Source organism: Gossypium hirsutum, chromosome A10 (genome assembly GCF_007990345.1).
Source record: "Gossypium hirsutum isolate 1008001.06 chromosome A10, Gossypium_hirsutum_v2.1, whole genome shotgun sequence".
In the NCBI taxonomy this organism is placed as follows: domain Eukaryota; kingdom Viridiplantae; phylum Streptophyta; class Magnoliopsida; order Malvales; family Malvaceae; genus Gossypium; species Gossypium hirsutum.
In genome coordinates, this window is record NC_053433.1 from 82,929,421 (window position 1) to 82,955,062 (window position 25,642).

The 25,642-nt window shown below is 37.8% G+C and overlaps 1 non-coding gene across 1 annotated transcript; it reads right to left on the reverse strand.

Annotated features, from left to right (window-relative positions):
- Positions 1 to 4,351: 4,351 nt before the first annotated feature.
- LOC121209208 (small nucleolar RNA R71) lies at positions 4,352 to 4,458 on the reverse strand. Its single transcript, XR_005904325.1, has one exon. It is a non-coding gene; the product is annotated as a small nucleolar RNA R71 (small nucleolar RNA).
- Positions 4,459 to 25,642: the final 21,184 nt, after the last annotated feature.

A 25,642-nucleotide genomic window follows, 5' to 3' on the forward strand; every position in this document is an offset into this window, starting at 1 on the left:
CCCGATTTAGGGCCTAGTCAGAATAGTTGTAACACCCCAAACCCGGCCTAGACTTTATAGCCGAATCTGGCATGTTGCATCAAAGCGTCGTTCAAGAATCGAGTTGCCTTTAAAAGTTTATTTCTAAAATTAATACCTTTTTGTACAGGGTTAGCAAATCATCTCATCACAAACGTTTGTCAAAATATCTGTCTTTGAAATATTAATTCAACTTAAATCGCGGAAGCTTTTTGAAAACCGTGAATATTTTGAAAACTCGAGTTTTCCTAAACTAGCAATTTAATATAACAAATCAAAAGCCCACTTAAAACTTAAACCCACTATGGCCTTATTACATAATCCAAAAATTATGAAATTTAAAATAAATAAAGTCAAGTTGCAGATCCACTGCAATCATTTGGCAACCTTCGAGTCCTTCGCGGCTCCAAATCGTCTAAGTCTGGGTATTACCTGCACAGTTAATAAACGGGGTGAGTTTATGAAAACTCAGTGTATAATCCCCTTCTAAATTAAAACAGTTAGTAAACAGACAGAATTCAGAATCAGTCTGGGTCGGAGCCCATTACAGTAACAGAACAATTAGTGTGGGCCTAAGCCTAGAACAATTTCACTTAGGTCTCAACCCTTATCAGAATCAATTGGGCCTAGCCCATTCTCAATATCAGTAACAGTTGGACCTAGCCCATTAACAGAATCAGTTGGGCCTAAGCCCAATACAGAATCAATATCAGATGCAGATATGCAGACAGATATCCAGCCTAGTCCAACCAATACACCACCTATACCAACCAACACATCATGTGGGGATAAAATCGACCCACCTAGCCAACACACCAAGCTTAGCACCGGTTGCGGCACTAAGTCAACAGAACGGCTCAATGTCATAGACAGAACGGCTAAAGGCCGTAAATATCGCAGCAATGCTGCTAGTTAACAGAACGGCTATAAGCCGTAAGTATCGCAGAAAAGCTGAAAGCCTTGTATAAAACGGCTACAGGCCGTGCACTTCCTCCATCCATTATAACCCAACCCCCATGCAGTATGTCATGTCATAAATAATACGTGTATGCAAAGTCATACTCAGTACAATCATATATGTAAATCATAAGTACATCATTCATACAGAACATAAGGCATAATCGTCATTCTACCATACAGGGGTATTACGGTTATTTTGCACTACAAGGGTATTTTAGTGATTTTACAAACTGGGGTCTTAACGACCCAACAGAAGGTCCACCGTTGCCTCGACTGACTTAAGTAACCTAAACAGACATAACGGTGCAAATAGACCTAAGGCCCATTACTCGGCCCAAGTGGGCCCACACCTTCTTGGGGCCTATTTAACCCAAATTTAGATATGGCTATGTAACCTACATAGCCGAGTCCAATAATTATCACAAGTTGTAGATTCAATCTATGTGGTGCCCACGAGCCCATTGGGCCCACACGGCTCATCTAGGTCCAACATGGCCCAGAACTACCTAAGTTGTGTGCACGACATGACAAGTCTATGAGATCGTGTGCGCGACATAGCAAGTCTACGGCCCATTATAGCCCAGGCCCATGAGATCACTCATGGTGGCCTTCCTAGACGTATGCCCACGTTTCATGGGCTCTGTTTACCCCACTTAATAGTGAAGTTTACCCACATGTGGTCCACTTAACAGTGAAGTTTACCCACGCAGGCCCATGGGCCCATACGGCCTATTACAGTACAGGCCCATGAGATCGCTCATGGTGGCCTTCCTCGACGTACGCCCACATTTTGTTGGCTCGATTTGCCCCACGAGCGATTGCACATTCGTGAGGCCTCAAATGCCGAAGTTTCGGCTTTTCGGCTTTTGTTGACATCCAACAAAGAAGGGCGTGAATACACACCTATTTAACTTTCCGATGTAGGATTACTTTCAACCATTAGGAAAATTCCTTATTTTTTTATGACCACTTCAACCAAAGAGTTCCAGTCCAACTCCACCTTCTACACAGCTAAAATAGTAAAATAAATACTCCATTGTGCATCCCAAGACTTGAATCTTAGACCTCACAGTTACAAAACACGCCACCTTGCCACTACACCACAAGGCTCTTTGTGTCACCATTTTAGCCTCAATTAATTATAAGGTCTATAAGCCAAAGTCCAGGTTCCTTTAAAGGAAAAACCAAAATAAATTGCAAGAATCAAGACTTGAACCCAAGCTCCCTTACAACCTTAATGACTGATAAACGCCAAATTATACATAGTTTTACCCCAAATACATAGCATATTTATGGATGTTTACTACTAGATTTGCGGATTTTGGTGCTCTTAATCCGGTTATTTCATGTTTTGTACTCAGGAGAGAACCAAGAGTCGAAAGGAGCCAAAAACGAGCAAAAAGGGACAAAATAGACCAAATCGAGAAGATCACACGGCCTAAGCCTTGCCACACGGGTTGCTCACACGCCCGTGTCCTTCGAGGGTGTCGACCAAGGCTCTCATGATTCACACGGCCTGGCCATTAATCCACACAGCCGTGTGCAATTTAACAGATCAAACAAGGACTGGCAAACACGTCACACGGGCGTATCCCTTTTTCAAAGAGTTGTATTTTACACAAAAAAGGGTACTTATGGAGGAAGAAAGCCAATCCAAAGCCTATATAAACACCTTAAGTATAACCTAGAAAGGGGGCCTCTTCCAGAACTTTTCCGGAATACAGAACCACATGCTAGGAATTACTTGAAGGAAGCCAGACGATCCATCCCAAAAGCCGTAGCTACTCCAAGACTGAAGATCTCTCTCAGAATTCCTTCAGGGGTTTTAGAATTTTCTTCAAGTTTTTTTATTTTTATACTTTTGAGATGTACTCTTATTTTATTATGAACTAAACCCCTTAGATACCTAAAGGGGATAAAACCTATGATGGATCTTATTATTATTATCTGAACTGTATGATAAATACTTGATTTGTTCTTAATTATGTGTTCTTAATGCTTGAGTGAATATTCTGGGTATTAATTCATGATTTGATGTGCTTATGCAGAGGAGGAATAGGTCCTGCCTAAGAGTAGATTTGGCATAATTAAGCGGATTTAATCGAACGCCTAGAAATAGGGTTACAAGCATCTGCCGGATTAGGGTGAAACCTAATATGGGAGTCCCTAAAGTGATTTACTGCTTCCCTAGGGGTTTTAATTAAGAAAGAAATTTCGATTAATTCAACTGAGGGTTAGACGTTATTAGTCTCAAAAGGGATAATACATAGGTTAGGGAATCTCACGGATCAAGTCAAGTGAATAAATCGTCTGGTTCAGAGTCAGATAACAAGAGAAATCTAGGTGGATTCCTCCTTGGGTGTCGTCTTCATCAACTACTTTTCTTCAAGTCTTTTTCCAAATTTTCTCTTTGCTTCAATTAAATTAGTTAATTAGTTTAGATAATTAGTTTAATAAACAAACCCTTTTATTCTTAGGCTAGATAATAAAAAGATAGTTATTACTAGTACTTTTGGGTCCCTTGGGTATGATATCCCGATCTTGCCATTACTATACTATTGTTCGATAGGTGCGTTTGCCTTTTCGTCGTGATAATAGTTAGTTTAGGTTTGATCTTCATTATAAATATTTATTACTTGTTATGAATCATGCGATCAAGTTTTTGGCGCCGTTGCTGGGGATCCAAAATATTAGGAACGCTAAATTTTTATTACTTTAGCCTTTTTTTTTGCAATTTAATTTTAGTTTATTATTATTTATTAATTTACTTATTTTTTCTCTTGGCAGGTTTTTATAGTTTATGACTAAAAGAAACCTATCAGGACTATTACTTTTTGACGAAGAAATTGATCGCACAGTCTGTAGAAATCAAAGAGAAATAAGGCGTAGCTTATGATACACGGAGAACGAGCGAGAAGACGATACTCAACCCCCAACCGACGAGATGGCTGAAAACCAAGATAATCAGCTACCTCCTGCAATTGCGGCTAATCAAAATCCTGCTCCACGTACTATGTATGATTATGCTAAACCTTCTTTAACAGGAATTGAATCTAGCATAGTTAGACCTGCTGTAGCTGCAAATACTTTTGAATTAAAACCTAACACTATTCAGATGATACAGCAGTTTGTTCAGTTTGATGGTTTGCAGGATGAAGATCCCAACGCTCACTTAGCGAACTTTCTAGAATTTTGAGATACATTTAAAATCAATGGCATTTCTGATGATGCCATACATCTTCGGTTGTTTCCCTTTTCACTGATAAACAACGCTAAATAGTGGTTGAACTCATTACCACAAGGGTCTATCACTACTTGGGAACAAATGACCAATAAATTTTTACTGAAATATTTTCCACCGGCTAAAACGGCTAAATTACGTAATGATATCTCTTCTTTTGTGCAGATGTATTTAGAAACACTTTACGATGAATGGGAGAGATACAAGGACTTACTGAGAAGGTGCCCTTACCATGGGTTACCACTTTGGCTTCAAGTACAAACATTCCACAATGGCCTGAATCCCTCGACTCGACAAATGGTTGACGCAGCTGCTAGCAGAACCATCAACAATAAAACACCAGAAGATGCCTATGAATTTATAGAGGAGATGTCACTGAATAACTATCAGTGGCAAGTTATGAGGACAAAGCCAACGAAAATAGCTAGCGTTTATAACATCGATTCAGTCACCATGCTCTCTAATCAGGTAGAAGTTCTCAATAAAAAGACTGACAGTTTACTTGGTTCGAAGCAGGTACATCCAGTAATGAGGTGTGACTCAAGTGGCAGAGGTGTGCATACAGAATACCAATCTTTCAATCCTACAACTGAAGAAGAACAAGTCAACTATATGGGTAACAATAACTTTTGATCTCAAAATAACCCATACAGTAATACTTATAATGCAGGTTGGAGGAACCACCCAAATTTCTCCTGGGGCGGTCAAGGGAATCAAAAGCCACAAAATCCTCAGGGTTTTGCAACAGCCACCTTATCAACAAGAGAAGAAACCAAACCTTGAAGAGATGCTTTCTAAATTCATCTTGGTGTCAGAAACCCATTTCCAAAATACCAGGTCAGCATTTAAGAATCAACAAGTATCGATCCAAGGACTCGAAACTCAGATAGGCCAGCTATCCAAACTAATCTCCAAACGACCACAAAGTAGCTTACCAAGTAATACTGAACCTAATCCGAGGGAACACCTCAATGCAATTACTACTCAAAATAAGAAAGGATTCATTGCACCGGAGCCAGAATTATAGCAAGACAATGCGATGAACAAAGGTCGAGAAAAGGTAAACGATAATGATCCTAAACAGGTAAGTACGAATCATGAACCTCGTGTGCCATATCCTAAAGCGATGACGAAAGACAAAATAGAAGAACAATTCGGTAAGTTTGTCAAACTCTTAAAGAAATTACATATTAACTTACCATTTATTGAAGTTCTATCGCAAATGCCCAACTCAGCAAAATTCTTAAAGGAACTTCTGAGCAATAAAAGAAAATTAGACGCTACATCGCATGTGGAACTCAATGTAGCCTGCTCAGCTATTCTAAAGAATAAGCTACCTAACAAATTTTAAGATCTAGGGAGTTTTACAATTCCTTGCTTAATTGGTAGTTTATCTGTGAATAATACTTTAGCTGATCTAGGGGCAAGTATAAATGTTATGCCGTATAAAATGTTTAAACAACTAGGTCTCGGTAAACCCAAACAGACTAGGATGAGCATATAATTGGCTGACAAAACAGTTAGATTTCCTAAAGGTATTATTGAAGATGTTCTCATTAAAATTGATAAATTTATTTACCCAGCAGACTTTGTCGTCTTAGATATGGATGAGGATAACGAGGTACCTTTAATTTTAGGACGACCCTTTCTAGCAACTGCCAAAACCATTATTAATGTAGGCACAAGAGAGCAAACACTTCGTACAGGAGTAGAGGCAATAACACTCCAAGCACGCAATTCAGTCAAAACTTCTAAGACTCAAGATAACACTATGAAACTTGTCGATGATAAAATTAATATTCAATCGTCCTTGCAAGAACCTCCTCGAACCAAGACAACGGAGACAGTGCACTATTATCAAGTAGCGAACAAAGACACCCATGAGGAACGAAGGCTTTAAATATAGGAGTTAGATGAATGGCGAGCACACAAATTGAGAACACATGATAAACCGAAACTACGCCAAAACAAGCCCGATACCTCTCCTAATCAACTTAAGGTTGGCGATAAAGTCTTACTAGATGCCGCAGATCCCCACATTGTCACTACCACACCAAATGAGGAAATCCCTCTTCCGGTACTCAGTATTTTTCCATTCTGTACGACAGAGGTGAGTCATCCCAAATTCGGCACTTTTAAGGTAAACAACACCCGATTAAAACCTTATTTTAAGATTGACAGCAGGAATGAGGAGTATGAACTCCTCAAACCACCATGATCATTCAACGGAGAGGTAAGTCGAGCTTAGACTATAAATAAGCGCTTCTCGGGAGGCAACCCGAGAACTAACATATTTTGATTTCTTTATTTTTAATTTCTAACACTTTGAATCATTAACTTGATTTTTGAATTGCAAAGTTTTTTAGCACACACGGCCAGGTACACGGGCGTGCCTAAAGCCATGGCCAAACAGGGGAAGAGACACGGCCGTGCGATACGGCCGTGTTGAAGCGGGACATGATTTCCCTGAAACACGGGGTACGATAAATCCCCACGGCCGTGCGACACGGCCGTGGGTGAACTTGATAGGAGACCACAGGCGTGGGAATGGAAAACCACGGGCGTACCAGGGACAAGGCTCAATTCTGTTTCTTCGACACGGGCGTGAGTCACGTCTGTGCCGTTCAGTTGTGTACAACAATACACGGGTGTGCTACCATAACACACGGGCGTGGGAGAAGCGAACAAAGCTAGGCATGGCCGTGCGACATGGCCGTGTTCGACACACGCCCAAGACACATGGGCTTGGGATAGTAGCTGGGCACGACCTAAATCGCAAAATTTGAAAAACACGGGCTCACCCTTAAAGTACACGGGTGTGGCCCTAAGCCGTGTGAACCTCCCCTATATAAGCAAACCACTGTTCATCTTCTTCCCCTTTTCAAAACCCTAGCCGAAATCTACCCATTCCCATTCCCTAATCCCTATTCCGGCCACCATTCCCTAGATTCTCACTTCCTTAACCCCCAAACCACCCTCAAATCCACTCCTCTTGCATTAATCCCCACTTTCCCCTCTCTATACCCTCTATTTTTCCTCCACACGGCTATATCCCCGCGTCACACACCCATGCTCGCCACCAACACGCCCGTGCACCGCCCAACAGCAACCTTTGGTTCACTTTCTCAACCTTATTTTTCCAATTTGTGTTGCTACATTAGTATTCTACATGCTTTACATAGCTATTGTTACTATTACAAATATGTTTTAGACAAGTTAGGAATTTGCTTTAGAATTTTCTATATTTGAATTGTTTAAGCTACTAAATAGCATATACTAGTTTTATGCCTCTTGCTTAACTACTGATGTATCTTCGATTCTATCAATACCCATGTATTTTCAGGAACATTATGTCATCATCGAGAGGCAAGAAGGCCGCGGTCCTATTCTCAAAGAGACGTAGGGGACCGGGTTCTTCCTCAATACGTGCTACAGTCGAAATTCGGCACCCGTTCCTTGAATTTCCGTAAGCTTCGCAAGAGGAGCTATTTCAGGTACTATGTGCGCGACCCCTCACTACTGGTTGCTGCATTGACTGGGCTGTCGTCGAGCAAGTTCAGCTAGCTGATGCCACCCGCGCCCTCCTATCCACAGACCCATAAGAACGGTTCTTCGCTATTACCGAAGCCACTTATTTAGAGCTAACTTTAGAATTATGCTCTACTTTTCATTTACAGGTGGTGATGACGAACAATGACGACCCAGGCACCATTCACTTCCGATTAGGCGGTCTAGTTCACGAAATGACTGTCCCAGAGTTTGGAGTCGCTCTGGGACTTTACACCGATGAGTTTATGGAGGAGGAAGACATGAATGCACTACCACGAAATATCCACATTTCTCCCTCCTTGTGCTGGAAAGCTTTGGCACCGCTCTCTTCCACCTACGACCCTAGCCGCTCGAAAGCCTTAGCTCTCGCTCCTTCCCTACGCTATCTCCAAGCCATATTGGCACACACATTGGCCGAGGAGAGAGAGCACCGGCTTCGTCAACACCCACGACGCCTACTATTTATGGTGCATGGCGAATGCACACGTGACTGACATATCATACTTCATTGCTTTCACCATTCGTCATCAGACTGAGCGGCATAGGAATGGAGTGATCTCCACCGGCCCCTACGTGACGCACCTTGCCAGACACTTCGACCTCCTCAACACTGTGGCCCAGTCATCAGGGCTTACACTGATAGGTCAGATGTCCCCACAGGGCATCACGACTATGTTACACATGAGGATGATCGAGCGCCAACGTGGGACCAATCTTACTCAGTACCGTCTCTCTCATGCCATTGACGAGGAGGATCTTGAGGACATTCCTGATGATGTTCCCCCACAGCATGAGGAGCCTTCCACCATGCCACCTAGGGAATGACCAGTTCATGCGGCTGCTTCATTGGCACACCTTTCCGACTGACTCACCCACTTCGAGCAGTATTGCACTACACAGTTCGAGATGATTCACGAGCGAGATCGGTGACGGGACCGACAGATGGACGATATGTAGGCCATGATGAAGCAGTTGTGCCAGCACCTTCACATCACCACACAGCGCCACCACCTGAGGGCCCCACTAATGAGGATTATTGAATCCTCCTATCTTTTTATTCTTTTTATTTTTTATTTTTTATTTTTTATTTTTATTTTTATTTTCATTTCAATTTTATTATTTTATTTTTCAAGACATATCTATATTAGTAAATTTTATTTTTTTTCATTTTTTGGTATTTCTAACAAGTAATCCCACTACACTCTCTTTCACACCAACTCTTAATAAGCTCTTCATGATTTTACAGACTTCCAAGCAAAGCTGCTAGGAATATTTTACGGAATGAGGAAACAAATGGGAAACAATACCTCACGAGTGCCATGTTCAACGACCTAATTTCTTCATCTAGCCAAGAACAGTAGCAACTACTACTTTCCCCAAACACTCCAGCCTTAGAATCAAGCTCCGCATCCATATAACAGGGAGCTTTACCTCCTTTCCTCTTATGATTTTCTTTATTTTGAATAATCTATCTTTATACATTGAGGGCAATGTACATCTTAAGTGTAGGGGGTGAACATGAAACCTAACTTTTTGTATTATTCTCAAACCTTGAATTTGGTCTTGTGCTTAAGTGATTTTCTCATAATCTTGATCGAATGAATTCTGATTGATCTATAATTATTGTTGATATGTCATGAATTAGACCATGGGAATTATGCATGATTATTTGATTATAGGACATTAGAGAATCGAGCATGATAAGTTGATATTTTGAGAACCAAAATTTTTAGACTATTTTCCTAAATTGAGGTATTATCTTGAAATCTTAAGTATACAGGAATGACATCAAAAACCCAAATTTTTGGTGAGATTTTTGAGCCTTTTGAGCATATAGCTTTCTTTCTTGCTCACTTCTTTTATGGTTTAAGTGTGTCAACATTGAATTGTTATTCTAGAACTTGCTTCGATTATACATGTCGAGATCACACGTATGATTTGATACACTGAGATGATAAAGGCACTTAGGATTCAACCCATTTACTCCATGAAAAGCCTTCCCACATAATTAAACCCTTAGTGAACCCCCTTTGAGCCTACTAACCTTTTTTTATTGATTAACATTCATCATTAACCCATTAACCTATTATTGTTGAAATCTTCTTTCTTAATTAACTTTTTTTTATTTTTTTATCGAGATTAAATTTAATATTGTTACCTCACTATGTTCACCATTTTTTGTTACTGAATCATGAAGTATGATTTCTATATTGTATTGACTTGATTTGTTCTTAAAAAAAACTCAATATTATTATTGTAATTCTCAGCAAGCTAAAGTTGTCATGAACTCATGTAAAATAGTTCTAGATATTTGTTTGTGATTCAGTAATTAAGTTTTTGATAGTGGGGTAATATATTGAAATTATCTCAATTCTAGCCCTTGTCTCTTCAGCTTGTATCCATACCTGTAACCTAAACCCCATTACAACCATGCAAAGACCTTTTGATTAGTGTATCATATCATTTACACGTGGTGGAGATTTGATTTTCATGCAAGCCTATGGTAATAGCTTTTCATGTTAGACAATCGAGTGATTAATCTTGAACCTTAAACACTTTGAGTGATTTGAGTGAATCTTTAGTGAGGAAGTCATCTCTTGTACATTTAGGACTAAAGTTAATTACTTAGAGGAAGGAGATTAACTATGATTTTATTATCAAAATATTCAATTTAGATTGTTTGAGGCTTTTAATACCCCTATAGTTGAATTATCACTGTATGATTTTCTGTGGAATAACTTGTAACATTATCAGTAATGATTATGTGATTGAGAGGAATGAATTCTAGCAGTAAATGAGAGTTTTCCTTGAGGACAAGCAAATGCTTAAATGTGGGGGTATTTGATAAACGCCAAATTATACATAGTTTTACACTAAATACTTACATATTTATGGATGTTAACTACGACATTTGTGGATTTTGGTGATCTTAATCCGGTTATTTCATGTTTTGTACTCAGAAGACCACCAAGAGTCAAAAGAAGCCAAAAATGAGCTTAAAAAGGGCAAAATGGACCAAATATCTTCTAAGCCTTGCCATACGGGTTGCTCACACGCCCGTGTCCTTCGAAGGTGTCGACCAAGGCTCTCACGATTCACACGGCCTGGCCATTGACCCACACGGCCATGTGTAATTTAACGGATCGAACATGGCCTGACAAACATGTCACACGACCGTGGTACACGGGTGTGTCCCTTTTTCAAAGAGTTTTATTTTACACAAAAAAGGGTACTTAGGGAGGAAGAAAGCCAATCCAAAGCCTATATAAACACCCTAAGTATGACCTAGAAATGGGGCCTCTTCCAGAACTTTTCTGGAATACAGAACCACATGCCAGGAATTACTTGAAGGAAGCCAGACGATCCATCCCAAAAGCCGGAGCTACTCCAAGACTGAAGATCTCTCTCAGAATTCTTTCAGGGGTTTTAGAGTTTTCTTCATGTTTTGTTAGTTTTATACTTTTGAGGTGTACTCTTATTTTCTTATGAACTAAACCCCTTAGATAACTAAGGGGGATAAAACCTATGATGGATCTTGTTATTATTATCTGAACTGTATGATAAATACTTGATTTGTTCTTAATTATGTGTTCTTAATGCTTGAGTTAATATTTCGGGTATTAATTCATGATTTGATGTGCTTATGTAGAGGAGGAATAGAATCTGCCTAAGAGTAGATTTGGCATAATTAAGCGGAGTTGATCGAACGCCTAAAAATAGGGTTACGAGATTTTGCCAGATTAGGGTGAAACCTAATATAGGAGTCCATAGAGTGATTTACTACTTCCTTAGGGTTTTAATTAAGAAAGAAATTTCGATTAATTCAACTGAGTGTTAGACGTTATTATCTCGAAAGGGATAATAACATAGGTTAGGGAATCTCGCGGATCAAGTCAAGTGAATAAATCGTCTGGTTCAAAGTCAGATAACAAGTGAAATCTAGGTGAATTCCTCCTTGGGTGTCGTCTTTATCAATTGCTTTTCTTCAAGTATTTTTCCAAATTTTCTCTTTGCTTCAATTAAATTAGTTAATTAGTTTAGATAATTAGTTTAATAAACAAACCCTTTTATTCTTAGGCTAGATAATAAAAAGATAGTTATTACTAGTACTTTTGAGTCCCTTGGGTATGATATCTCGGTCTTGCCATTACTATACTATTGTTCGAAGGTGAGCTTGCCTTTTCGTCGTGATAATAGTTAGTCTAGGTTTGATCTTCATTATAAATATTTATTACTTGTTACGAATCACGCGATCAATGATGCCACAACCACTAGACCACAAGCTTCCTTATGTCATTTACTTAACACAATAATTTAAAAGGCCTACTTTCAAGCATCCAGGGTTTTATTCACTTAAAACCAAAATTTTGCTAAAGCCCAGGTTTGAACCCAGGACTTTCCAACTCCTCTCAGGACCCTAACCACTTGAGTAGACATTTAATTTTTCATTTCCTTGCACAATTAAATACTTATATACAACCTCCATACGAACCCATACTCAAGGCCTAGTACTTCTAGGCCCAAATTCAGGGCGTTACAATAGTGGTCTCGGGACCACAAATCCAGAGTCGAGTAAATTATTTTATAATTATTTAGATGTTATAGCATGTTTTTAAGTGTGCATGAAAAATTTGGTGAGTTAATTATGATGTTTGTGAGCCCAATTGTGAAAATGGACTAAATCGCATAAAAAGCAAAAGTCCTAATTTGATAGCTAAAAGTTCCAAATAGCTAGAGAACCTAAATTGGGGTCTGTAAAGGGCAATTAGACCCTTTAGGGAGGCATGGCCAGCCATAGGAGACAAACTTGGTAAAAAAGTCCAAATTTGGTGGGTTTGATGGCTAAATTGATTAAAATAGAAATAAAATAAGAGAAAGATGATATCACCTTCTCGTCTTCTTCTCTACCACCAAAATTTTCAACAAATAAATGGGGTTTTAAGAGCTTGAAATTTCAGCAACTTTAAGTCTTCACAAGTAAGTGATTTTAATGGGTTTTCTTGAATATTTTTGTACTTTTGAGACCCTTGAAGCATAAGCTTTCAAATGAGGGTACCATTTTGCAAAATGCTCAAGAGTGTAGGGCTTTGCCATGAAAGGGTTTGTAATGTTTGCTGAGTTTTTACGGAAGAAAATAAGTCTTGGGTGTGTTATGAACAACTTTTGTGAAAGGTGTTAGCATGAAAACACTTAAAAGGACTATATTGTATAAGTTGTAAAATAGATGTTAAGTATGTGAAATAGTGGGAATTTGGAGTTGCTATAAGAGTAACAAGGGTTTGACTAGGCTTAAGATATGAAGAAATTCGATAAAAATCAATTTTTGGGCCTAAGGGTAAAATGGTTATTTTGTCAAAGTCTAGGGGCAAAATGTTCATTTTACCAAAGATATGAATTTTTCATTTCTTAATTTTATTTAGTGACTAAATAAGTGCATTTTGCAATTATAGAACAAGAATCACCAAATTCGAACTTACGCCGGGGGAAAGCCAAGCAAATCGATTAAATCGACTAGTCGCCACATTTTGTAATCTGAGGTAAGTTGTATATAATTAATACAACTACAATGTTAATGTATGTGTTGAGTTATAATTGAATTTAATATAGCATGAATTTCTTGATTGTGGAATTGGGATAGCATGATGGTAATAGAGATAGTAAAGTTCTCGTTTGAACCTAGGAAATAAATCGAATATTCATGCCATGACATTTGGGTCACTTGTGTGAGCTAGTGTAAGACATGTCTGGGACAAGCATCGGCCACATTATGAGAGCCAGTGTAAGACCATGTCTGGGACATGGCATCAACATTTAGATGAGTGTTAATGTAAGACATGTCTGGGACATGCATCAGCCTCGAGACGTAAGCCAGTGTAAGACATGTCTAAGACATGGATCGGCTACAAGATGTGTCAGTGTAAGACCCTGTCTGGGACATGGCATCGGCACAGATATACTAGAGCTTGTGTAAGACCATATCTAGGACATGGCATCGGTACCTGCACCCATGTTTGAGGCTAAATGAGTATCCGATAATGTTCCAAATGGTTCAACAGTGAATGTATGATTTCAAGTTAACAAGGAAAGTATAACCATATTGTGAGGGGTACAAGTACCTTTATGTTATGTATGAAATGTGAGTTCAATATATGCTATGTGAGGTTTATTGAATATTGATGAGTAAGTTTGGCTTATGCCACTTGTGTATTATGATATTTGTTGATGGATGATAAAGTTATGTTGTATATTTATTTATGTGCAACTTATTAAGCTTTATGCTTACTCCCTCTCCTTTTCATTTTCTTATAGTGCCGCCTATCTAGCTCAAGGATCAATGAGAATCAGAGATATCGATCACACTATCAATCGAAGCATTCGGTATAGTTTGATTTATATTTTTGAATATGACATGTATAGGGAACTAGACTTGTGTTTTGTGTCATTTTCAATTTGGCCAAATGTGTTGGCTTGGGATAAATCTCTCATTTTGTATTAAGCCTTGAATGATGGTTAATATTCTTTTTAATTTATATACAAAGATGTTATCTTTATAGATGAGTAAAATGCACACATAGAATGTAGTTTATTGTGGCTGATTTGGTTGCATGAGATAGCCTTGTATTGGCTTTGGTTGCTAATGTGTAGGTTGTATAAGTAAGGGTGGCAAAGAGGCTTGGTAAATAGCCTTAAATTGTCCGTACGGGTAGTCACACAGGCGTGTGTCTAGGCCGTATGTGACACATAGTCTACCCTATGGGCATGTAGTCTGGTAGTGTGTCTCCTGTACGTAAAATTTCAAGTCAGTATGCATGGTAGTAAACACACGGACAGAGACACAGCTATGTGTCTTAGCCGTGTGAGGGACACGACCTAGCACACGCACGTGTGCGTTGGCTGTGTGTCATTTTGGGGATGCTGACATCAAAAACAGAATGTCCATGTTTTTGCACACTGGCTAGGACACGGGCGTGTCATAGCCGTATGAAGGACACGGGCCAAGCACATGGGTCTGTGCCAGGCCGTGTGAAAACCCCTATAGGTGTGCATTTAGAATAAATTTCACATGGGTGGAGGATACGGGTGGTTCCCTATATTGCTTAGGTCGTGTGAGCCACACAGGCCATCAGACGACCATGTCAAAATGGCCACATGGGCGTGTTACCCTTCCACACGGGCGTGTGCCTTGTTTCAAAGTCAAATTTTCTATAGATGGTTTAAGGACCCAGGTTGATCCCAAATAGTTTTCAATGGTCAACTTAGGGCTCGTAGGCTCATAACAAGTAGTTTAAAGTAGAAATTGAAAAAAAATTGGACCGAGTCTTGGTGACTTGTGGACATTTGGGTGCATGAGATCAAGTTAGGTAATGCATCGTATTCTGCTCCGGCCTGGGCTACGGGTATGGGGTGTTACAAGGAAATTAAATATATTTATTCATAGATTCTTTATGGTAAAGTTTTCGTAACTTTAACAGAATTAAATAATTGTAGTACAATGCACCTACTTAAGGATTTCTCAATCACTCTAACACCCCTAACCCAAATCCGATCGTCAGATTAAGGCTAAGAGGTATTACCGAACTAAACATTTAATTATCTCATTCACAGCGTCAATAAACATAAACAGAGATCGAGCTGAAATACATACTGATATTTAAGTTATATGCCATTTTCGTATGGCCAAAATATTTACAATTTCAAAACATAGTTATCATCAGCCTAACCTATACATGCCATATCGAGTCCAAAATATAACTGTACCAAAAAGATCGATAGCGTGATGAACTGCTGACGATTCCTGAGTCGGTGGCCAAAATCAACAATCTGTAAAATAGATAAATAAAGAACAGAGTAAGCTTTCAAAGCTTAGTAAGTTTTAAGCATCACAAACAATTAAAGACTTATCGAATATCGAAACATTCATTTAAACAGACTTATTCTCAATTCAAATTGCTTCATGGCCGAATACACATAAACATATACATAGATTTCTCAGCACATATTTTTCTCCTACTTAAAATTCATAAGATGCATTTAAATCAAATAATCTCATATATTAACAACATTTGACCGAATAGGTCATTGTTTTACTCGTAGATATAACAATCATTCACACTTAAGTATCATTCTTTAATACTAATAATTCACAAAATCATTTACTAAATGTACATGAGTACATAAAGAAATTTTAACATATAATTCATATACAAATATACCATGACCGATTAAATCATTTTCATATTCATAAATATAACCATCAATCATATTTATATATATATTCTTCTTTGATGCTAATGATTCACTTCGAAATCAATTCACCGATGAGTAAGTAATACGTACCTGAACATTTTAAATGTATAGTACTTACTCGACGATGGTTTACTGCGAACATTCAATATCGTAATCTTACTTAACTTACTGGCATTAAGCCTGTCAGGTCTTAGGACTTGAAACCAATTACCAGCACAAGCCTGCGGGAATTTAAACCCGGTATAATACCAGCTCGAAGCCTGCGGGACTTTAGCCTGGACATATTTCCATCACGTAGCCTACGGACCTTAAGTCCGGATATAATTCCAGCACATAGCCTGCGAACCCTAAGTCCAGATATAATTCCAGGACATAGCCTGCGGACCCTAAGTCCGGATATACATCACTGAATGTCATGCATACTTATTCGCAAGAAAATTCAATTCAAATAACATCTCACAATCATAGTTCATTTATTCCATTCGAATAATAGTATAACATGGGCACCATTCATATAACTTTTGGCTCAATAACATACATAAGAATATATGTCCATTTTACTTTCCAAGCTTAACTTCTAATGTCTATTCGGCTTTAAGCCTTAAACATAAATTATTTGTCACTCAACTATATTCAAATAAAATCAATAGATCGCAGAACAGTTATCATGCACATATCAAGACATTATCAATTATGTACTAAATGTGACTATTCAAAACTTACCTTGGATCTACTTGAACGGTTGCGAAAAGGCTACTCAATTACTTTCTCTTTTCCCCTATCCAACTTCGACCCTCTTTGCTCTTGAGCTAAAATTCAAAAATTTTAAACTAGTCATTATTCGACTATTCAAGCATTTCTTCAGAAATATAATATATATATTCGACTTTCACACACATAGATGATAGTAAGTTTATAAGAAAACATTAAGCAACTCCTTAACAAATTTTTATCAATGATTACCACATAATCACAAATTCACAATAAGTTGTCTTCCTAAGCAACAGTCACTAAATCATTTATAACTGGAGCTATGAAACTCCAAATCAATTGCCGTAAAATTTCCATGAAAATAGACTCATATATATTTTATGCATAAAAGTTTCATAATTTTTAGTTTGGCCAATCAATACCAGATTTTTCTTAAATTTTCCCCTCTTTCACTGCTTGACTAGTCTGACCACCCTTTACTACGAATCAAATTTCTACTTGTACAGATGTCAAAATATGTTCTCGTTGATTTCGTTAGAAACTAGACTCATTAAGATTTAATTACATAATTTATTCAGCTTCTAACTCCACTCCCACAATTTATGGTGATTTTCCAAATTCACATTACAGCTGCTGTCCCAAGTAGATTTACTACAATTTACTCTTTCACAACTCTTTGCATTCATATTATTTAAACATGTATATCACCAATCAATTTCATCACAATTCTATAATTTCACTTAAGCATAATCTCAATACAATACATCGTGTTCAAATCATTATTCAAGTTCAAATTCGGCTAGCACACATATGCATACTACCAACTAAGTATTAACATTGCATTTCATACTATAATCGAATGTATAGCTCATCAAAATATATTTATTCATGTTCCCTTAACACATATTGGTCAACTAGATCATGCATTATTCTTTGGCACATTTGGTCATTAAAGCAATCACCTATTTAACTTTCAAGCATTTTTATACTAACATTTCTCCCAAGGTCAAATTCATAAACAACTTTTAATACTCATACAAAGTTTATATTTCAAATAATTTATGCACACACCATTAACCTACTAATTAACTAAACAATTTAAAAATTTTATTTAACTAAACATATATTCGGCAATGACCACAACAATTTAACAAACCTTAAAAATAATCTATAAGAATTAAATTCATCTTAAATCCCCCATGACCGAATGTGCATATATATAAAAACTCAAATAACGACAAAATTTTCTTTCCAAAATGCATATATATACATACGGAAACTTCAATTCATACCTCTCAACAATGAATTCAACTTATTCAACCATCATTTAAGCTACTTTAACATATAAATAACACCTTCCAAAAACTTATCAAAATAACACAAATTTAGCAACTTGTCGAATGCATATATATTCAATGATTCATGAATTTAAACCATGGGTTAACTATACTAAGCACTTACCAATTTAATTTCATAAACAATTACATAAAAATCACATTAACATACCTTATTTCAAGCTCAAAGTGACCGAATGCTATTTCCTCCTTTTTCTTTCTCTAATATTCGGCTACTAAGGAAGAAGATGATACAAGCCTTTTGTTTTTCTTTTGTTTTTCTAATATCTTTTTAATTTACTAACTTTTTTATTCCATAAATTAAGCCATTCCCATTTTATAATATTATTACATAACACATATTGCTTATCATCATTATCATGGCCGGCCACTACTATTAAAGTGGGGAATTTGACATGCAAGTCCACCTTTTTGATTACATGCATTAATAGACCATTTTAAAATTAACCTATCACATTTCAAAAATGTCTCACATAAGTCCTATTAAATAAATTTCACATACAAATGACAAAATCAAAGCATAAAACTTTCACACATGCATTTACACATATTATAAGCATAGAATATAATAGTTAATTACTTTTGTGACTCAGTTTTGTGGTCCTGAAACCACTTTCCGACTAGGGTCAAATTAAGGCTGTCACAACTCTCCCCACATAAGAAATTTTCGTCCCCGAAAATCTTACCAGTGAAAAGATTAGGATAAGTTCTTTCATTGAGTATTCTGGCTCCCAAGTCACTTCTTCAACCCCGTGTTTGAACCACAGTACTTTCACTAATGAGATTTTCTTATTTCGTAGGTCTTTTATTTCACGAGCCAAAATATGAACTGGTTCTTCTTCGTAACTCAAATCAGATCGAATCTCAACCTCTGATGGACTAATTACATGCGATGGATCGGATCTATAACGTCGAAGCATCGAAACATGAAAAACATTGTGAATCTTTTCAAGTTCAGGGGGCAGAATCAATCTGTATGCTACCGGCCCAACTCGTTTGGGTATTTCATATGGCTGGATGAACCTCGGACTCAATTTGCCCTTACGGCCAAATCTGAGCACCTTTTTCCAAGGTGAAACTTTAAGAAAAACTTTGTCTCCGACCTGATATTCAATGTCTTTTTGTTTTAAATCCGCATACGACTTCTGACGATCTGAAGCTGCTTTCAGACTCTCACAGATCACTTTTACTTTTTGTTCAGCATCTTTAATTAAATCAACCCCGAAGATTTTACTTTCACTGAGCTCGGTCCAAAACAACGGTGTACGGCATTTAAAACCGTACAAAGCCTCGTAAGGTGCCATCTTAATGCTTGATTGAAAACTATTGCTGTAAGCGAATTCATGCAAAGGCAAATATCGTTCCCATGAACCACTATACTCAAGGATGCAACATTTCAACATATCCTCAAGTATCTGAATTATCCGCTCGGATTGGCCACCGGTCTGGGGATGAAAAGCGGTGCTAAAATGCAACTTGGTACCCAATGCTTCTTGTAATTTCTTCCAAAATTGCAATGTGAATCTCGGATCTCTATCCGACACAATAGAAGTAGGTACCCCGTGTAACCTTACAATCTGAGAAACATACAGTTCGGTTAACTTGTCAAGTGAATAATCCGTACGTCCGGGAATAAAATGAGCTGACTTTGTCAATCTATCAATAACAACCTAGATCGCATCTTTCTTGCTTGGTGACAATGGCAACCCAGATACAAAATCCATCGTGACTTGATCCCATTTCCATTCGGGTATCATGATCGGCTGAAGTAATCCTTAAGGCACTTGATGTTCCGGTTTCACTTGTTGACATATCAAACACTTCGAGACAAAGTCAGAAATGTCTCGTTTCATACCATGCCACCAATACTGACGTTTCAAATTGTTATACATTTTCGTACTACCCGGGTGAACTAACATTCGGCTGCTATGAGCCTCGCTCAAAATCATCGAAATAAGCTCCGAATTTCTAGGAACACACAATCGACTTCTGAACCTCAAACAATCATTGTTGTCAATTTGAAACTCTGAATCCACATTCGAAACACATTCAGCTCATTTAGCAACCAATTCATCATCGACTTTCTGAGTTTCACATATTTGATGAATCAATAATAGTTTGGCTTTTAATTCTGCTACTAACACATTATCGAATGAAACAGAAAAGTGTACATTTATCACTCGCAAAGCAAACAGTGACTTGCGACTTAAAGCATCGGCAACCACGTTAGCCTTTCCCGGGTGATAGTCAATGACAAGCTCGTAATCTTTCAACAATTTAAGCCAACATCTTTGTCTCAGATTCAAATCTCTTTGAGTCATCAAATATTTGAGGCTTTTGTGATCAAAATATACATGACACCTCTCTCCAAACAAGTAGTGTCGCTATATTTTCAAAGCAAATACGATGGCAGCTAATTCGAGATCATGGGTCGGATAGTTTTTCTCATGTGGCTTTAATTACCTCGAAGCGTAAGCTACAACTCGACCTTCTTGCATCAATACACAACCCAGCCCATGTAAGGACGCATCACTGTAAATGACAAACTCTTTACCGGATTTAGGCTGCACTAACACTGGAGCTTCAATCAAATAGGTTTTCAGTTGGTCGAAACTTTTCTGGCACTTTTCTGACCATTCAAACTTAACATCTTTTTGAAGTAGTTTCGTCATTGGTGTGGTTATCATCGAGAAACCCTTTACAAATCGTCTGTAGTAACCGGCAAGTCCCAAAAAGCTCCGAACTTCAGTAACATTTCTAGGAGGCTTCCAATCAAGTATGGCTGATATTTTACTCGGATCCACACGAATACCCGATGCAGATACCACATACCCCAAAAAGCTAACTTCTCTCAACCAGAACTCACATTTACTGAACTTAGCATATAACAGCTTGTCCCATAAAATCTGCAACACTAATCTCAGGTGCTCGGCATGTTCAGTTTCATCTCGTGAATAGATCAAAATGTCGTCTATAAACACAACTACAAACCGGTCCAAATACTGTCTAAAGATTCGATTCATTAAGTCCATAAATACCGCAGAGGCATTAGTGAGCCGAAACGGGATCACTAAGAATTCGTAACGACCGTATCTCGTTCTGAAAGCAGTTTTAGGCACATCTGAGTCTCTAACTCACAACTGATAATAACCCGATCTCAAATCTATCTTTGAAAACACTGAGGCTCCCTTCAGCTGATCAAACAAATCATTAATACGCGGTAACGGATATTTTTTCTTTATTGTCACTTTGTTTAATTGACGATAGTCGATGCACATTCTCATGGTTCCGTCTTTCTTTTTCACAAAAAATACCGGTGCACCCCAAGGTGAGAAACTCGGTCGAGCGAAACCTTTATCCGTCAACTCTTGCAACTGAGCTTTCAATTCCTTCAATTTGGTTGGTGCCATACGATACGAAGCTATCGAAATTGGTGTAGTCCCAGGTACAAGTTCAATGCCAAACTCTACCTCTCGAACAGGTGGTAATCCCAGTAATTCCTCAGGAAAAACATCTGAATACTCACAAACCACTAGCACTGATTCAAGTTTCTTTTCTGACTCTTTACTATCAAGTACGTACGCAAGATATGCTTCACACCCTTTTTTACATATTTCTGAGCCAACATCGGGGATATTACTGCTGGTAACCCGTTCAATTCAGTAGACTCAACTCGGATTATTTCATCATTTGCACATCTCAAATCAATAGTCTTTCTTTTGCAATTCACAACTACATCATGTACGGTCAACCAATCCATACCGAGAATAACATCAAATTCATGAAACGGTAAAAGCATGAAATCGGCCGGAAAACAGGAACCTTGGATTATTAGGGGACATTTCCTGCACACTTTGTCGACTAGCACATATCGACCCAAGGGATTCGACACTCAAATCACGAACTCAGTAGACTCAACAGGTAGAGTCTTACTGGATGCTAAAGTCTCACATACATATGAATGAGTAGAACCAGGGTCAATCAATGCAATCACATCAGTATCAAAGAGAGTGAAAGTACCGGTAATAACATCAGGCGAAGAAGCATCCTCGCGTGCAATTATAGCATAAGCTCTAGCAAGAGCATGAGCCTCAGATCTGGTCGTAGGATCTCTAGACCCTCTCTGACAGCCACTAGCATTCCCCGTATTCCTAGGTGGTCTACCTCGAGCTGTAGTAGTACTCGGTTTTCCAATCTGATTCACATTTTGTTTTAACAATCTCGGGCAGTCTTTGATGAAGTGGTCGGATGATCCGCATCTATAATAGGAGTGATCATGAAATCTAAAACTCCCCGAATTCCATATTCTAAAAAACTTGCACTCGGTCCTATCTCGATGATCATTTCCAACACTGGCAACTGAAGTGACTCGCGTACTCATAGGAGGTCAATCACGGTCTCGTCTGGAAAAGCCCGAAGTATTCTTAGATCAGCCTGAATCATCTCGAAATTTCTTCGATGATTGCTGAAAAGGCTTTCCCGAAGATCTTTTACGAAACTCTCCAGCTCTAACATTATCTTTCTTTTTTTCTTTACTAAGCTCCTCGGCTTTGCAAGCTCGCTCAACAAGTACTACGAACTCTCTAATTTCAAGAATGCCAATAAACATTTTAATATCTTCATTTAGCCCGTCCTCGAAGCGTTTACACATAATAGCCTCAGACGATACACATTCCCGAGCATATCTACTAAGTCTGACGAACTTCCGTTCATAACCAGTAACTGACATGGAACCCTGTTTAAGTTCAAGAAATTCTTTCCGTTTTTGATCGATGAACCTCTGACTGATATACTTTTTTTGGAATTCAGTTTGGAAGAACTCCCATGTCACCCGCTCTCTGGGTACAACAGAAACTAATGTATTCCACCAATAATAGGCAGAATCACGTAGCAAAGATATAGCACATTTCAGGCATTCATCGAGTGTGCAAGATAGTTCATCAAGTACTCGAATAGTGTTGTCCAACCAAAATTCAGGTTGCTCGGCATCATCACCGTCTGTAGCTTTAAATTCAGTAGCCTCGTACTTTCGAATTCTGTCAACCGGGGGCTTATTCAACCTCATATGATCAATTACAAGAGGTATCGTGGGTGCAGGGGGTGTATTTTTCGGAAGTTGGGGTTGTGGAGTAGCCGTATTAGTTCGAATGTATCGGTTAAACCAATCATTCATCACATTAAAAAAGGCTTGTCTAGCTTCGTCATTTTGATTGCTCGCAATAGGTTGAGAGTCCATTGGCGCTGTCCCGTGTGCGGGAGTAGGCGCTACACACTCTACATCATCAGCTACCGCTCGATCGGGATCGGCATCCATTCCTATACGAAAACACATTTTTAATTGTCAGAAATCATCACACTATCGTATTAACACTATATGGCATGTATAGCTAGACTCATATACGCTACGTTAGTCCTAGAATCGACTAAACTGTAGCTCTGACACCAATAAAATGTAACACCCCTAACCCAAATCCGATCGCCGGATTAAGGCTAAGAGGTATTACCGAACTAATCATTTAATTATCTTATTCACAGTGTCAATAAACATAAATAGAGATCGAGCTGAAATACATACTGATATTTAAGTTATACGCCATTTTCGTATGGCCAAAATATTTACAATTTTAAAACATAGTTATCATCAGCCTAACCTATACATGCCATATCGAGTCCAAAATATAACTATACCAAAAAGATCGATAGTGTGATGAACTGCTGACGATCCCCGAGTCGGTGGCCAAAATCAACAACCTATAAAACAGATATATAAAGAACAGAGTAAGATTTCAAAGCTTAGTAAGTTTTAAGCATCACAAACAATTAAAGACTTATCGAAAATCGAAACATTCATTTAAACAAACTTATTCTCAATTCAAATTGCTTCATGGCCGAATACACATAAACATATACATAGATTTCTCAGCACATATTTTTCTTCTACTTAAAATTCATAAGATGCATTTAAATCAAATAATCTCATATATTAACAACATTTGACCGAATAGGTCATTGTTTTACTCGTAGATATAACAATCATTCACACTTAAGTATCATTCTTTAATACTAATAATTCACAAAATCATTTACTGAATGTACATGAGTACATAAAGAAATTTTAACATATAATTCATATACAAATATACCATGACCGATTAAATCATTCTCACATTCATAAATATAACCATCAATCATATATATATATATTCTTCTTTGATGCTAATGATTCACTTCGAAATCAATTCACCGATGAGTAAGTAATACGTACCTGAACATTTTAAATGTATAGTACTTACTCGACGATGGTTTACTGCAAACATTCAATATCGTAATCTTACTTAACTTACTGGCATTAAGCCTGTCAGGTCTTAGGACTTGAAACCAATTACCAGCACAAGCCTGCGGGAATTTAAACCAGGTATAATACCAGCTCGAAGCCTGCGGGACTTTAGCCCGGACATATTTCCAGCATGTAGCCTGCGGACCTTAAGTCTGGATATAATTCCAGCACATAGCCTGCGGACCCTAAGTCCGGATATAATTCCAGCACATAGCCTGCGGACCCTAAGTCCGGATATACATCACTGAATGTCATGTATACTTATTCGCAAGAAAATTCAATTCAAATAACATCTCACAATCATAGTTCATTTATTCCATTTGAATAATAGCATAACATGGGCACCATTCATATAACTTTTGGCTCAATAACATACATAAGTATATATGTCCATTTTACTTTCCAAGCTTAACTTCTAATGTCTATTCGGCTTTAAGCCTTAAACATAAATTATTTTTCACTCAACTATATTCAAATAAAATCAATAGATCGCAGTACAGTTATCATACACATATCAAGACATTATCAATTATGTACTAAATGTTACTATTCAAAACTTACCTCGGATATACTTGAACGGTTGCGGAAAGGCTACTCAATTACTTTCTCTTTTCCCCTATCCAACTTCGACCCTCTTTGCTCTTGAGCTTAAATTCAAAAATTTTAAACTAGTCATTATTCGACTATCCAAGCATTTCTTCAGAAATATAATATATATATTTCACTTTCACACACATAGATCATAGTAAGTTTATAAGAAAACATTAAGCAACTCCTTAACAAATTTTTATCAATGATTACCACATAATCACAAATTCACAATAAGCTGTCTTCCTGAGCAACAGTCACTAAATTATTTATAACTGGAGCTACGAAACTCCAAATCAATTGTCGTAAAATTTCCTTGAAAATAGACTCATATATATTTTATGCATAAAATTTTTAGAATTTTTAATTTGTCCAATCAATACCAGATTTTTCTTAAAGTTTCCCCTGTTTCACTGATTGACTAGTCTGACCACCCTTTACTACGAATCAAATTTCTAATTGTACAGAAGTCAAAATATGTTCTCGTTGATTTCTTTAGAAACTAGACTCATTAAGCTTTAATTACATAATTTATTCAGCTTCTAACTCGAATCCCACAAGTTATGGTGATTTTCCAAGTTCACGTTACAGCTGCTGTCCCAAGCAGATTTACTACAATTTACTCTTTCACAACTC